Source organism: Pyrus communis, chromosome 5, assembly GCF_963583255.1.
Source record: "Pyrus communis chromosome 5, drPyrComm1.1, whole genome shotgun sequence".
NCBI lineage: Eukaryota > Viridiplantae > Streptophyta > Magnoliopsida > Rosales > Rosaceae > Pyrus > Pyrus communis.
In genome coordinates, this window is record NC_084807.1 from 7,678,057 (window position 1) to 7,691,354 (window position 13,298).

At 42.4% G+C, this 13,298-nt stretch overlaps 1 non-coding gene across 1 annotated transcript; it reads right to left on the reverse strand.

Annotated features, from left to right (window-relative positions):
- Window positions 1-226: 226 nt before the first annotated feature.
- LOC137735823 (small nucleolar RNA R71) lies at window positions 227-332 on the reverse strand. Its single transcript, XR_011068726.1, has one exon. It is a non-coding gene; the product is annotated as a small nucleolar RNA R71 (small nucleolar RNA).
- Window positions 333-13,298: the final 12,966 nt, after the last annotated feature.

Sequence of the window (13,298 nt, forward strand, 5' to 3'; positions counted from 1 at the left end):
GCTCATGACGATCCTAACATGTATATTACCGAATTTCTGATGGGTTGCAAAAATATTTTGGTTAGAGGGTTTTCTGCAGAGTTTATTAAGCTTTGTCGTTTTCCCTATACTTTAAAAGACAAGGCGAAAACACGACTTTTTATACTCCTATCTGGGAGCATCACTTCTTAGGCACAGTTAAGTGAAAAATTCTTAAGCAAGTTTTATCCAGCATCCAAGACTCTTGACATAAGAACTAAAATTCTATCTTTTGTTCAAAAGCCTAATGAAGAGTTCCATGAAGCTTGGGAGCGATTTTCAGATTTATTCAGGAAGTGTCCTCATGCTGATATTAATGGGGACACAAGAATGCAAATATTCTACAAGGGTTTAAATCTAACTACCAAGAGTTATGTGAATGCATCATCCGGAGGTTCGTTTTCAGATAAAAATGCTCAACAAGCATTTCAGTTATTTGAGAAAATGGCTACAAAGACACAGTAATGGGCAGCGGATTAGACATAAACCAGATGTGTTTTTAATATGTCGATTGGAACTCCACATGTATCTGCTCAAATTGAAAAAATGGAGAAAAAACTTGAAAATTTTTTACTCAAAATTTGACATGCTTTTGCAGAAAATAACAGTACCAGTGCAGGAGGTTGCAATACAGCAGCTTACTGTAGCAGTTTGCAGCATCTGCAGCATGCCGAATCATGATTTTATGGGCTGCCCACACAAGGACGCCTATCCTGAACATGTGGCAGAACAAGTAAATACATTTAACAATTTTCAAAGACCCATAAATGACCCATATTCTCATTTTTATAACCCAGGTTGGAGGGATCACCCAAATATGAAGTGGGGAGGAAACCAGCAAGTGCAGCCTTTTCAGCAAAATCATATACAGTAGCCAGCTGTGCAGCCCGAACTTTCTTTGGAGGATACACTCCAAATGTTTATGCAATCTACAAAACAGTACATAGACAAAAATGATCAGAATATGCAGAATGTACAAGCTTCAATTCAAAATCTGGAAAAGCAATTAGGCCAGTTAGCAAGTCATATCACAGAAAGGGAGAAAGTAAAATTTCCTAGCCAAATGGTCCCTAATCCACGGGGTTCAGAAGAATGCAGTGTTGTTAGAGTTTTACGGTGCGGTAAAAGTTATGATAATTGTGAGAATGCAAAAAGTGAAGACCACTTTGCAGAAAACCTTGCAAAATCTACTGAAAAACCTAAAGAATCTGCTGCTGAACAGCAACTACCCAAAAACAATCCAGCAACAGAAAAATGCCTAGAACATGTTTATGAGGCCCCAATTCCATATCTAGAACGTTTGAAGCCAAAAGAAAAAGACAAGCAATTGAGAGACTTTATGCAAACTCTATCTAAAGTTCAGATTAATCTGTCACTACTTGATGCAATAAAAAATATTCCATCATACGCCAAATTTTTGAAAGATGTGTGCACTCACTGATAGGAGCATATTTATGCGACTTTGTTGGCTTATTTTCTTGCATTTAGTAAGTTAGTTTCTATTTATTATAGTGATTTAAGTTATTTTCGTGTGTTTTCAAGTTCAAATGGCAAAAGAGGCAAAGAAAGTGCATTTTGGTGCATTTTAAAGCAGTTTTGGGCTTGTAATGGATAGCACATGCATAGAGCAAGGTGGATGGACGAATTTGAAGATCAAGAGAGGTTAGGAATGTGCTTAATATCTAGAGAAACAAATTTGGAAGCATTGAAGATAAGGAATTAGCTACAAAGAAGGAACAATATCCAAACAACCTTATCTTATCTTATCATATCCTAATCTTTTCCTACCTTAATTCCAGCTACAAATAGGACTCCTTTTCACATTAAATCACCTAAATATCAAGTTCTAAAAGCCCTATTTTCGTGCCCTAATTTTATGCCGCATGTAACCCTTCTAGAAGTTCTAGAATCTGCCGCAAGGATCATTCCTTGTCCTCCCTGGAATCTGAATGAAAGTATCCTTGTCCTTTGGTGATTTGGAGTCCTAATTCCTCTCCTTTTCATCCCAATTTTGTGCCTTCCCTTCACCCTATAAATACATGATAACGCAGCACTCATTCACACCCATCATTCACCACAATTCACACCACACATCCATATACACACAAATCCGTCTAGTGTCGCAGTTTTGCAAGGAGGAAGGAGAGGAGAGCCTTAGCCGTGCCATCACATTCAAGCTTGGATTGTTGGAACGTCCTAGGTGTATGTGAACACGAAAGTTTCTTTGAAACAAGAAACAAGAATAACGTGTACAAAACAATATTTTTGTGTTTATGATTTTGGGGTTACGATCTCTCTCAAATTTGGTCCTCTGATTCTATCTTCGTAGGGTGTAGGTTTGTGGATGAGTTGTTGATCCAAAGGGCCGTTGGGGCTTGATCTAAGGATGAACAGTTGATGAACGGATCTTCAAGAGGCGTTGGGCTTGATCTTGAAGAATGGGTGTATGGATTTCTTCAAGGGCTTTTGGGCTTGATCTTGAAGGTTGATGGATGAGCGGATCTTCAAGGGCTTTTGGGCTTAGTCTTGAAGAACGATTGGATGTGTGGATTTGTTTGTGCTGTTGATCCAAGGGGCCGTTGGGGCTTGATCTTAGGATGAACGATGAACACTTTCTTCAAGGGCCATCGGGGCTTGATCTTGAATAATGGTTGTGTGGATTTCTTCAAGGGCTTTTGGGCTTGATCTTGAAGGTTGATGGATGAGCGGATCTTCAAGGGTTTTTGGGCTTAATCTTGAAGAACGATTGGATGTGTGGATTTGTTGAGGTTGTTGATCCAAAAGGTCGTTGGGGCTTGATCTTAGGATGAACAGTTGATGAACAATGAACACTTTCTTCAAGGGCCGTCGGGGCTTGATCTTGAATAATGGTTGTGTGGATTTCTTCAAGGGCTTTTGGGCTTGATCTTGAAGGTTGATGGATGAGCGGATCTTCAAGGGCTTTTGGGCTTAATCTTGAAGAACGATTGGATGTGTGGATTTGTTGAGGTTGTTGATCCAAAGGGCCGTTGGGGCTTGATCTTAGGATGAACAGTTGATGAACAATGAACACTTTCTTCAAGGGCCGTCGGGGCTTGATCTTGAATAATGGTTGTTCTTCAAGGGTCGTTGGGGCTTGATCTTGAAGGAGGATTTGACGAAGAAACGAAGAGTGCTTTCTTGATCCTTCAGGATTTTCTTGAGAGCTTTAGAACTTTAAGGCTTCAAGGTTTTGGTGTGTAGAGAAATGTATTTGTGAATTGGTTTTGGTGTGTGTTGGCTTTTCTTGGGAATTTGGATGGTTGGAAGCTTTGGAGTTTCAAAGCTTCAAGGATTTGGGGAATTCTCTTCTAATTTTGGAGTAAAGAAATGTATTTGTGAATTCCTTGATGCTTGATACCTTGATGGAGAAGCCTATTTATAGGCTTTGAGAATGAATCACCACCACAAAATATTTTTTTCCTTTCCAAGCACCATTGCCTAATTTTCCCACTTAATGCAATATTGAAATTGAAATGGTGTAACTTATGGCCTAATTTCCCACTTAATATCATTTTAAACTTGAAGTGGGCAGCAGGATTCTTTTGGTCTCCCCCGAAGGTCTGAACTTACTCCTTTTATCTAGAGTTGAATTTGATTCAAGGGTGGTGAACACTTGATTTTGAATCGGACTTGTGATTTCTTCAAGGGCCATTGAGGCTTGATCTTGAACTGGGCTGGAGGATTCTTCTGGTCTCCTCCACTCGTTGATTTTCCTTTGTGCTACTCTTGAACTGGGCAGCAGGATTCTTTTGGTCTCCCCCCCGAAGGTCTACGAGCGGTTTCAGGATATGGCAGGCAAGTACGAGGTGGAGGTGCTGACCTGTTTCTTTGTTCAATCTTTCCAATTCGTATTGAATACGAATTGGAAAGATTGAAGTTTCCTTGTCCCTTCTCTGGCAGTGTATCAACCGTTGAAGATGACTACTCGAGCAACGCTAGGTAAGCAACCAGGCAAAGGTTCCAGGTAGTCGGTTCCAGATCGAAAGACTAACTCCAAGTGTCGGCTGATTGCTCTCTTTCACTTTGCCATGCGAGTAATAACAAAGACAAAGGAAAAGGCAGGGAAAAAGCATGATATGAAATACCTTTGCTTTCGAAGAAGCAGCGAATGAATCAGCACATATATTTGTTGTGCTTGTCTCCACATGCTTCGATGTATCATTTTCACTTGCCTTACTTGCTCCCTTTGCAGAAGTGGTATTTCCTTATGCAGGTTTAGCATCTTCTCTTGTAGTATTTGTCCTCTGATGCAGGAGTTGAATGCAAACCTTGCATTTGAATGGACCCTCACTTCTTGGTGGCAGCGCAAGTTTGAGTGGAGGTTCCGACATATTGCTTTCTCTGTCCTTGCCTTGGCAGGTGAGAACAAGGGCAAAGGAAAAGACAGGGAAAAAGCATGATATGAGATACCTTTGCTTTCGCCCTTGATGATATGAGATACTTTTGCTTTTGAAGAAGCAGCGAATGAATCAGCACATATATTTGTTGTGCTTGTCTCCACATGCTTCGATTTACCGTTTCCTCCTGCCTCATCTGTATTCCAGGCATCTGGTATCTTCTTTGGGGAAGAAAAAAAAAATTGAGTATTTCGAGATGCTTTGCTGGGAGTGCGCCCTCAGAGGTGAGGAAGAGTTGGGCATTTTTTTTTTCAGGTCTGCCTTGCCATAAAAGATGAAGGTCGACATATATAGGGATTTCCCAATAGCAAATGGTGGTTATGTTCTTTTACCCTTGTCGACAAACGTCTCTTCGATTTTTTAACAAGCGTCTCTTCGATTTCTGAGCGAGCGCCTCTTCGAAAAAGTAGTCACGGGTGCGGCTCTGTCACCACGCTTGTTGGCAAAGGCGCGTAGTTGGGATGATAACCTTCACGTGTTTTCAACTTTGTCAGAGATCTTTTGACAAAGTTGAACGCGTTATCTGAAAAGCCGCGAAAGCATCGCCGAACTTCACGCAGGAAAATCCGATTTTTTGAATCGGTGGTCGTGTCGCCTTGGCTTTTTATAGAGGTATCGATCACCTCCAACATGCACACTTTGAAGATCGCCCGTTTGTGAAAATCGTCTTCGGCCCTTTCTGATTTTACTCCATCCACCTTTCTCTTTTAACCTTTTGACAATGGCTAACCCGTCTAACATTTGCTTAGATTTGAGTCTCAGCAGTGATTCGAGTGCGCTGCGTCAGGTAAATGTATGGTGCCCTTCTTTCTTATCTTCTAATGGCCCTTTGACAGGTGAAGATTCTGTGATGAAGGACGCAACAACAACTACGATAGTAGCTAGGAACTTCCTCACTCCAAAAGATAGTAGGCTGCTTTCAGAACGGTCCGATGAGTTGGCCGTTCAAGAGTCCCTAACTCTCAGTGTTCAGTGCGCATGCTCTGTGTCCAACATGGGCCAACGCCTACTTGCTCGATCCCGCCAAGTGGAATCATTGATGGCGGATGTGGAAACTCTTAAGCAAGAGATCAAACAGCTTAAGCACGAGAATAGAAGTTTGCATGTGCTTGCAAATAACTATTCGACGGGCATGAAGAGGAAGCTTGATGAGCTACAAGAATCCAGTGGTCGAATTCAAAGTGACCGTCAAAGGCTTGCTGCTTTCTTCCAGAGGCACATTTTTCCTGGCTCATCTAGCGTTCCACCAAGTATTGAGGCCTCTTCTTTGATGCCTCCTGCTTTTGTAGTTTTCCTAAGTAGTGGGGCTTCACGTGAACAACCTTTATGAAAGCTCCCTCTTTTTTTTTTTTTTTTTTTTTTTTTTTTTTTTTTTTTTGTACGCACTTGTAATTTCTCGGAGATCAATGAACATGCTTTACTTTATTTAGTGTATTGTGCTAAATACAGATAAAACATATACATCACCAAGATGTGTTATTTCCCTTTTTTTTTTTTTTTTTATTTTGATGATGTGACTGTACTTGAAGTTTTGAAGTTTCAAGTTGCCTACGTACCCTTGGTTGAGGAGGGATCAAGTCATGACGTAGTTCAAATGAGTGATGGTTTTTTTTTTTTTTTTTTTTTTTGATGAATTTTTTTTTTTTTTTGATGATTTTGCCGTACACAGTTTATGCTCTTGCGGGCCAGGAGCGTTGGTTGTCGCCTTTTAGGCTCGTGCGAACGAGGAGCTTTGGTTGTCGCCTTTTATGCTCATGCGGACCAGGAGCGTTGGTGCGTTTGTTTTAGGGGTAGTAGCGCTTCAAAAATCTGCCGTTGATGGGGCCGATCTTCAACCCGTCTTCTGCCATGATTAAGTAGGCGCCATTGGTGTAGATCTCTTGTATTACGTAGGGTCCATCCCACTTTGATGTGAACTTGCTTTTTGTCTTATGAGTTGTAATGATAGGCCTACGCAATGCCAGCACGAGATCTCCGGCTTGGAAAGACCTTGGGCGGACTTTCTTGTTGAATGCCTTGGATAACCGTACTTGGTAGCATTCTAAGTGTTGTTGAGCTTCGAGCCTTCTCTCATCCAGCGCTTCTAACTCCTGAAGGCGCAACTTTGCATTTTCTTCATCAGTCAAGCCTTCTTGTATAGCCATCCTTAGTGAGGGAATTTAACTTTCGAGCGGTAGACAGCTTCTACGCCATATACGAGAGAATAAGGTGTAGCTTGGGTAGGAGTCCTATGTGTAGTCCTATATGCCCAAAGTGCTTCACTTATTCTTTCATGCCAATCTCTCTTTATTCGGCTGATTACCTTTTTCAGGAGGTTGCACAACGTCTTGTTGAATGCTTCCGCGAGGCCGTTGGCCGGAGCATGATACATGGAAGACTTGTGCTGCTTGAACTTGTATTTGTCGCAAAGCTCGTCCACGAGTCGGTTGGAGAACTGCTTTCCGTTGTCAGTGATAATGTAGCGAGGCACCCCATATCGGTGGATGATATGCTCCTTGATGAAACGAACAACAGTTTCCTTTTTTACTTCCCTTAAAGGGATGGCTTCAGCCCACTTGGAGAAGTAATCTGTTGCAGCTAGGATGTAAGCTTCCCCTGCAGATGACTTTGGCGTAATTGGTCCTACAACGTCCAATCCCCATGCGTCGAACGGCCATGAAGCAACTGTAGGGTGTAATGGTTCAGGCGGTTGATGTATGAAGTTGGCGTGGAATTGGCAGGCTTGGCACCTTTTGGCGTGTTCCAGGCAGTCCTTCACCATGCTCGGCCAGTAGTAACCCATTCTTTTAAGCCGGAAATGTAGCTTTGGTCCAGACTGATGTGCCCCACACACACCTGAATGTGCTTCTTCCATGGCTAGATTAACTTCTTCCTCACCTAGGCATCTCAGGAGCACTCCTTCAAAAGAGCGTCGATAGAGTGTTCCTTTGTAGTAAAGGAAGCGAGGTGCTCGTCGACGTATTTCGGAACGGTGTCTGAGATCATCTGGAAGCTTTCCGTGCTCTAAGTAGTCGATCAGCGGCTGTCTCCACTCTTCAGCATCGACTGGAAATACTGAGATGACATTTGTATCATCTAGTGACATTTCATTAACGAGCGGAATCACCCATCTTTGGCAAACTGGCACGTCTGCAACTCGTCTTTTCTTAGTGTCATACTCGAGGCTAGATTGGCGAGAGCGTCTGCCATTTGATTTTCCTTTCTTGGCACATGTTCTAGTGTCACAGCTTCGAACTTTTGTTGCAGTTGGGTCGCTAGCCGGAAGTATGGGACGAGATCATCTTTCCTCACCTCATATTCAGTTAAGAGTTGATTGATTATGAGCTTGGAATCGCCATATACCTCAAGAGCTCTGATTTCCATGTTGATCGCCATTTGGAGCCCAATGATCAATGCTTGGTACTCAGCAACATTGTTGGAGCATAGCTCATTCAGTTGGAAGGAGTAAGGTAGTATTTGCCTTTGTGGTGACATGAATACTACTCCTGCCCCCGCTCCGTCTGCTCGTGCGGATCCGTCGAAGAACATCGTCTATGTTGGGAAGATGTCGATGTAGAACACCTCCTCGTTAGGCAAGTCGTCTGAGATTTTCCAATCAGCCGGGATTGGATGATCTGCAAGGAAGTCTGCTAGCGCTTGTCCCTTGACGGCTTTAGCTGAGACGTAGATGATCTCATATTGATTAAGAAGCAAAGCCCATTTAGCGAGTCGCCCTGTCAAGACTGGCTTAGTCATAACGTATTTGACAGGGTCGGCTTTAGCAACCAAGTGGATGGTGTAAGCATGCATGTAATGTCTGAGTTTCTGAATGGCAAACACCAAAGCGAGGCACATCTTTTCTATTGGGGAATAGTTCAACTCAGCGCCGGTGAGAGATCGACTGAGGTAGTAAAGTGCTCCTTCTTTTTGGGATTCATTCTCTTGCGCCAAGAGTGCTCCGATTGAACTTTCCTGAGCAGCAATATACAATATGAGTGGTTTCCCGGGCACAGGTGCCCCCAGGACAGGTGGACTTGACAAATATTTCTTTATGCTTTCAAAAGCATTATGGCATGCTTTGTCCCATACGAATGGAACATCTTTCTTCATAAGGCGACTAAACGGTTGACAACGCCCTGCGAGGTTGGAGATGAAGCGTCTGATGAAGGCTAGCCGTCCTTGTAGACTTTTCAGCTCGTGTAGGTTTCTTGGCTCGGGCATGCTTTGAATGGCCTTGATCTTTGATTGGTCTACTTCAATACCACGGTGCTTGACGATGAAACCAAGGAATTTTCCAGAGGTGACGCCAAACGCACACTTTAACGGGTTCATCTTGAGGTTGTATTTTCGCAACCTTTCGAACACTATTCGCAGATCCTTCAAGTGGTCTGATCTTTTCTTCGTCTTAACCACCACATCATCTACGTAACATTCTACGTTTTTGTGTAGCATGTCATTGAAGATTTTCTGCATTGCGCGTTGATACATAGCTCCAGCGTTCTTTAGAACAAAGGGCATCACCTTGTAGCAGTAGATACCTTTTGGAGTACGAAAGGCTGTTAGTTCTTCGTCTTCGAGGGCCATGCGAATTTGATTGTACCCAGAAGAGCCATCCATGAATGATAATGCCTCATGGCCAGTGGTTGCATCCACCATGATTTCAATGATTGGCAAGGAGCGTTAGGTGCCGTTTGCAGTTTCAGCTCGTGCAGGCAATGAGCGTTTGGTGCCGTTTGCAGTTTCAGCTCGTGCAGGCAATGAACGTTTGCAGTTTCAGCTCGTGCAGGCAAGGAGCGTTTGGTGCCGTTTGCAGTTTCAGCTCGTGCAGGCAAGGAGCGTTTGGTTGTCACCTTTTAGGCTCGTGCGAACGAGGAGCTTGTGGTGTCGTTTGCAGTTTCAACTCGTGCAGACAAGGAGCTTGTGGTCAAGATGGTTGCTGCTTGTCCAATTTCTTCGAAGCGATCTTCGAAAGGCATTCCTCACAATCTTCATAGCAAGGAGCCTTGATCGAGAAATTGAATAAGTCTTCGATGAAGAAGAGATCGCGCATGAACGATCTTTGTGTTGAAATTTTCTTATCTTCAACATTTTCACATTGCTTTGGAGGTTGGCGAAAGCTGCTTTCCCTCCTTTCTGATTGGTGCACTTGTGGAGAAGACATATGTTTCTCGTGCAGTTTCTTCGGAGTGACATGGGACCATCCTTCAATTTCACTTGACTTGGAGCATGCCCCCAACAGTCGAGGTGAAGACTTTGAGTCGAAAGAGCCAGAAGTGACATCTTTCTTAGGGATTTCATCTTCAGTGCCGTCCTCTTGGGTTTGTTGGCATGAAGATTTGCCAGTGTGGACGATGATGCGCCTCCTTACTTTCAATGGTCCTTTTGTGTCGACCTCTAGGATTGCTTGGCGCTTCATCCTTGAAGGAATCAAGCTTCGAACGTCGCATTTTTCTGCTAACCCATCGAACTTTTCTTCCTTTGGTGTTGTCTTCCTCTTTCCAAAAGGCTTCTCATTATCTTCAAATCTTTCCGAAGCTGATCGTCGCAGAGGAGAGATAGATGTGTTGCTTTGTTTCTTAGGCTTTAACAACCTTTCAAAAACAGAGCTTTGGGATGTTGGCGCGTTAAGCCTCTTGAAGACAGAGGTTCGGCCTTGACTACCAATGCGATTAAGCACTGAAATTCTGGAGCTTGAATGGCTCATCCTATCGAAGACCGACGTCCGAGGGGCGGGTTTAGGCTCTTTTTGGTCTTGTTCAATGCTCACGCTGATGTGTTGAGCGCTAGCTTTCTTCACTTTGCTTGAAATCTTCACGGGTGCATTTGGTGTGAAGCCAAGTCCAGCTTTGTTGTTGTCAACTCCGTAATCATGCTCCTTCAACTTCTTTTGAGTCTCGGTGAGGTCACGATCTTTGTCATTGACGGTGTTTGAAACCTTCTTTCCAAGATTTGAAGAGGAAGCAAAGTCATGCCTAGCCTTTGACATGAGTTCGTAGGCATTTGGGTTAAAGCCTTCTTCGGTCTTCTTAGTTCGAAGAGAGCTTGGTTTCATTTTGACGTCATGCTGTGCCTCCAGACGATTGATGAGTCCGGCGGTTTGCAAGTTTTTCTCCTCTGCAGTCCGTGTGAGCTTTGCGATTGCTTCATTCATCTGAGCTAGCTGCTCCTCGATTGAAGTTACTCCAGTGGTCATGACTTGCATGGTTGTACTGCCGCTCGAATCAGCGTCGGAGAGTAGGGACTCTGAGTATTTCCTCGGGCTTTCCCCTCTTGATGCCCTTAGCGAGGCTAGGGTGATCACAGGCTTGTGCCTCAGGTGCTCTTGTTCCTTTGACAGAGTTAATGCAGGGGCGGAAGCCGCGACAAAAAGAGCTCTTGCCTTACTTCGGGTTATGGTGCCCGAAATATCACCACTTGCGGCGATGATGTTCTTGTTCTTTGCTTTAATTGCAGGAACATCTTGATCCTTTCTTGATGCCATTTGCGTTTTTCGATGATTTGAGGATAGAGATGAAAGGTAGAGATGTCCCACCGGGCGTGCCAAATTTGTGAACACGAAAGTTTCTTTGAAACAAGAAACAAGAATAACGTGTACAAAACAATATTTTTGTGTTTATGATTTTGGGGTTACGATCTCTCTCAAATTTGGTCCTCTGATTCTATCTTCGTAGGGTGTAGGTTTGTGGATGAGTTGTTGATCCAAAGGGCCGTTAGGGTTTGATCTAAGGATGAACAGTTGATGAACGGATCTTCAAGAGGCGTTGGGCTTGATCTTGAAGAATGGGTGTATGGATTTCTTCAAGGGCTTTTGGGCTTGATCTTGAAGGTTGATGGATGAGCGGATCTTCAAGGGCTTTTGGGCTTAGTCTTGAAGAACGATTGGATGTGTGGATTTGTTTGTGCTGTTGATCCAAGGGGCCGTTGGGGCTTGATCTTAGGATGAACGATGAACACTTTCTTCAAGGGCCGTCGGGGCTTGATCTTGAATAATGGTTGTGTGGATTTCTTCAAGGGCTTTTGGGCTTGATCTTGAAGGTTGATGGATGAGCGGATCTTCAAGGGCTTTTGGGCTTAATCTTGAAGAACGATTGGATGTGTGGATTTGTTGAGGTTGTTGATCCAAAGGGTCGTTGGGGCTTGATCCAAAGGGTCGTTGTGAATTCCTTGATGCTTGATACCTTGATGGAGAAGCCTATTTATAGGCTTTGAGAATGAATCACCACCACAAAATATTTTTTTCCTTTCCAAGCACCATTGCCTAATTTTCCCACTTAATGCAATATTGAAATTGAAATGGTGTAACTTATGGCCTAATTTCCCACTTAATATCATTTTAAACTTGAAGTGGTCTAACTTATGGCCTAATTTCCCACTTAATACCATTTTAAACTTGAAGTGGTCTAACTTATGGCCTAATTTCCCACTTAACACCATTTTAAACTTGAAATGTGTATGCTTTGTCATTGCCCAACATGAGAAAAACTTGCTTTGATCCGTAATGGATTGAAGTGTGCTTGCCTTGTCATTGCCCAACATGAGAAGAAAAACTTGTTTTGATCCTCAATGGATTGAAATGTACTTGCCTTGTCATTGCCCAAAATGAGAAGAAAAACTTGTTTAATCCTTCAAGGGTATTTCTTCCTATTTTGTTGAGTCATGATGCGAGATTTATACGCACACAAATTAAACCCTCTTTTTGTCGATTTGTAGTATAAGTATAAGTAGGGATCGTTCTGGACCGGGGATTAGGAGGGATTGCAAATCTCTTGGAAACTGACTCAAAAACGTAAAATAACAATATGAAATACTAACTTAGACTCAAAGAATGCAAAACTAAAAATAAGAAAGATTAAGACTAAGACTTAAACGAAATATGGGGGGATTGATTTTGGACGAATTTAAACTAAAATGGATAGATTGTAAAGAAAACAAATTGTAAATATGAAATTGACGGAAATGAATGGATGGTATGGCTAGCTAAGGGGTTCATCTCCATACATGTTACACTTGCATAATAAAATGGTTTCCAATTGCATTTCAATAAATCATGAATTCTCAACACCCCGGGTTAATTAGGTCCGCTTAAATTAACCGTCAAGTTTTCCTTAAGTTAATGAATTGGATGATTGCATACGACAACCCAAAGCATTCCCCACAAGTTCCCTACATGAATTGCATAATAGAGATACAAGCAAGAATCATTAAGTTCTTTGAAAACTATAAGTGTTGACGAGGCATTCGTTACTATGGAATACGCATGAAACTTATGCCAAGAATTCGTTTAACGCGATTGTTTATAAGCAACCTCCACTACTTGTGAATATAAGTTCATAACGATTAGGTGAAACTCACTTATATTCTAGCGTCATATTCATGAATGAAAATTAAGCGTGCACTCTCAATAAACATACATAAATAGGTTATCAATCAAATAGTTAAACAAATTGAATTCAAAACTTATGAAACGCAATTAGAAGTAATCAAATCAAAATGCAAGCATAAACATTTATTTCGAATTACCCCCTAGCTAAAGGGGGTTTTAGTTCCTCATTACGTTGAAATCAAAGAAACACCTAAACATTCCAACAACTCAAACTTGAATTGTATGAACGTTTAGGCACTCTTCTCTTCCATTCCTTATACGTACAAAACAAAGAGAATTAAAATGAAACATTGAAATCAAAGAATCACCTAAACATTCCAACAACTCAAACTTGAATTGTATGAACGTTTAGGCCCTCTTCTCTTCCTCGTTGTTGTAGCACAAGGTCTAAGGTGAGGTTTGGGGGATTATGGAAATGTGGAATGGAGTGAGGAGTGATGGAAATGGAAAGATGGTTTTGGATTCTAAGGGGACTCACGGCAAAGAGAAGGAATGGAAGT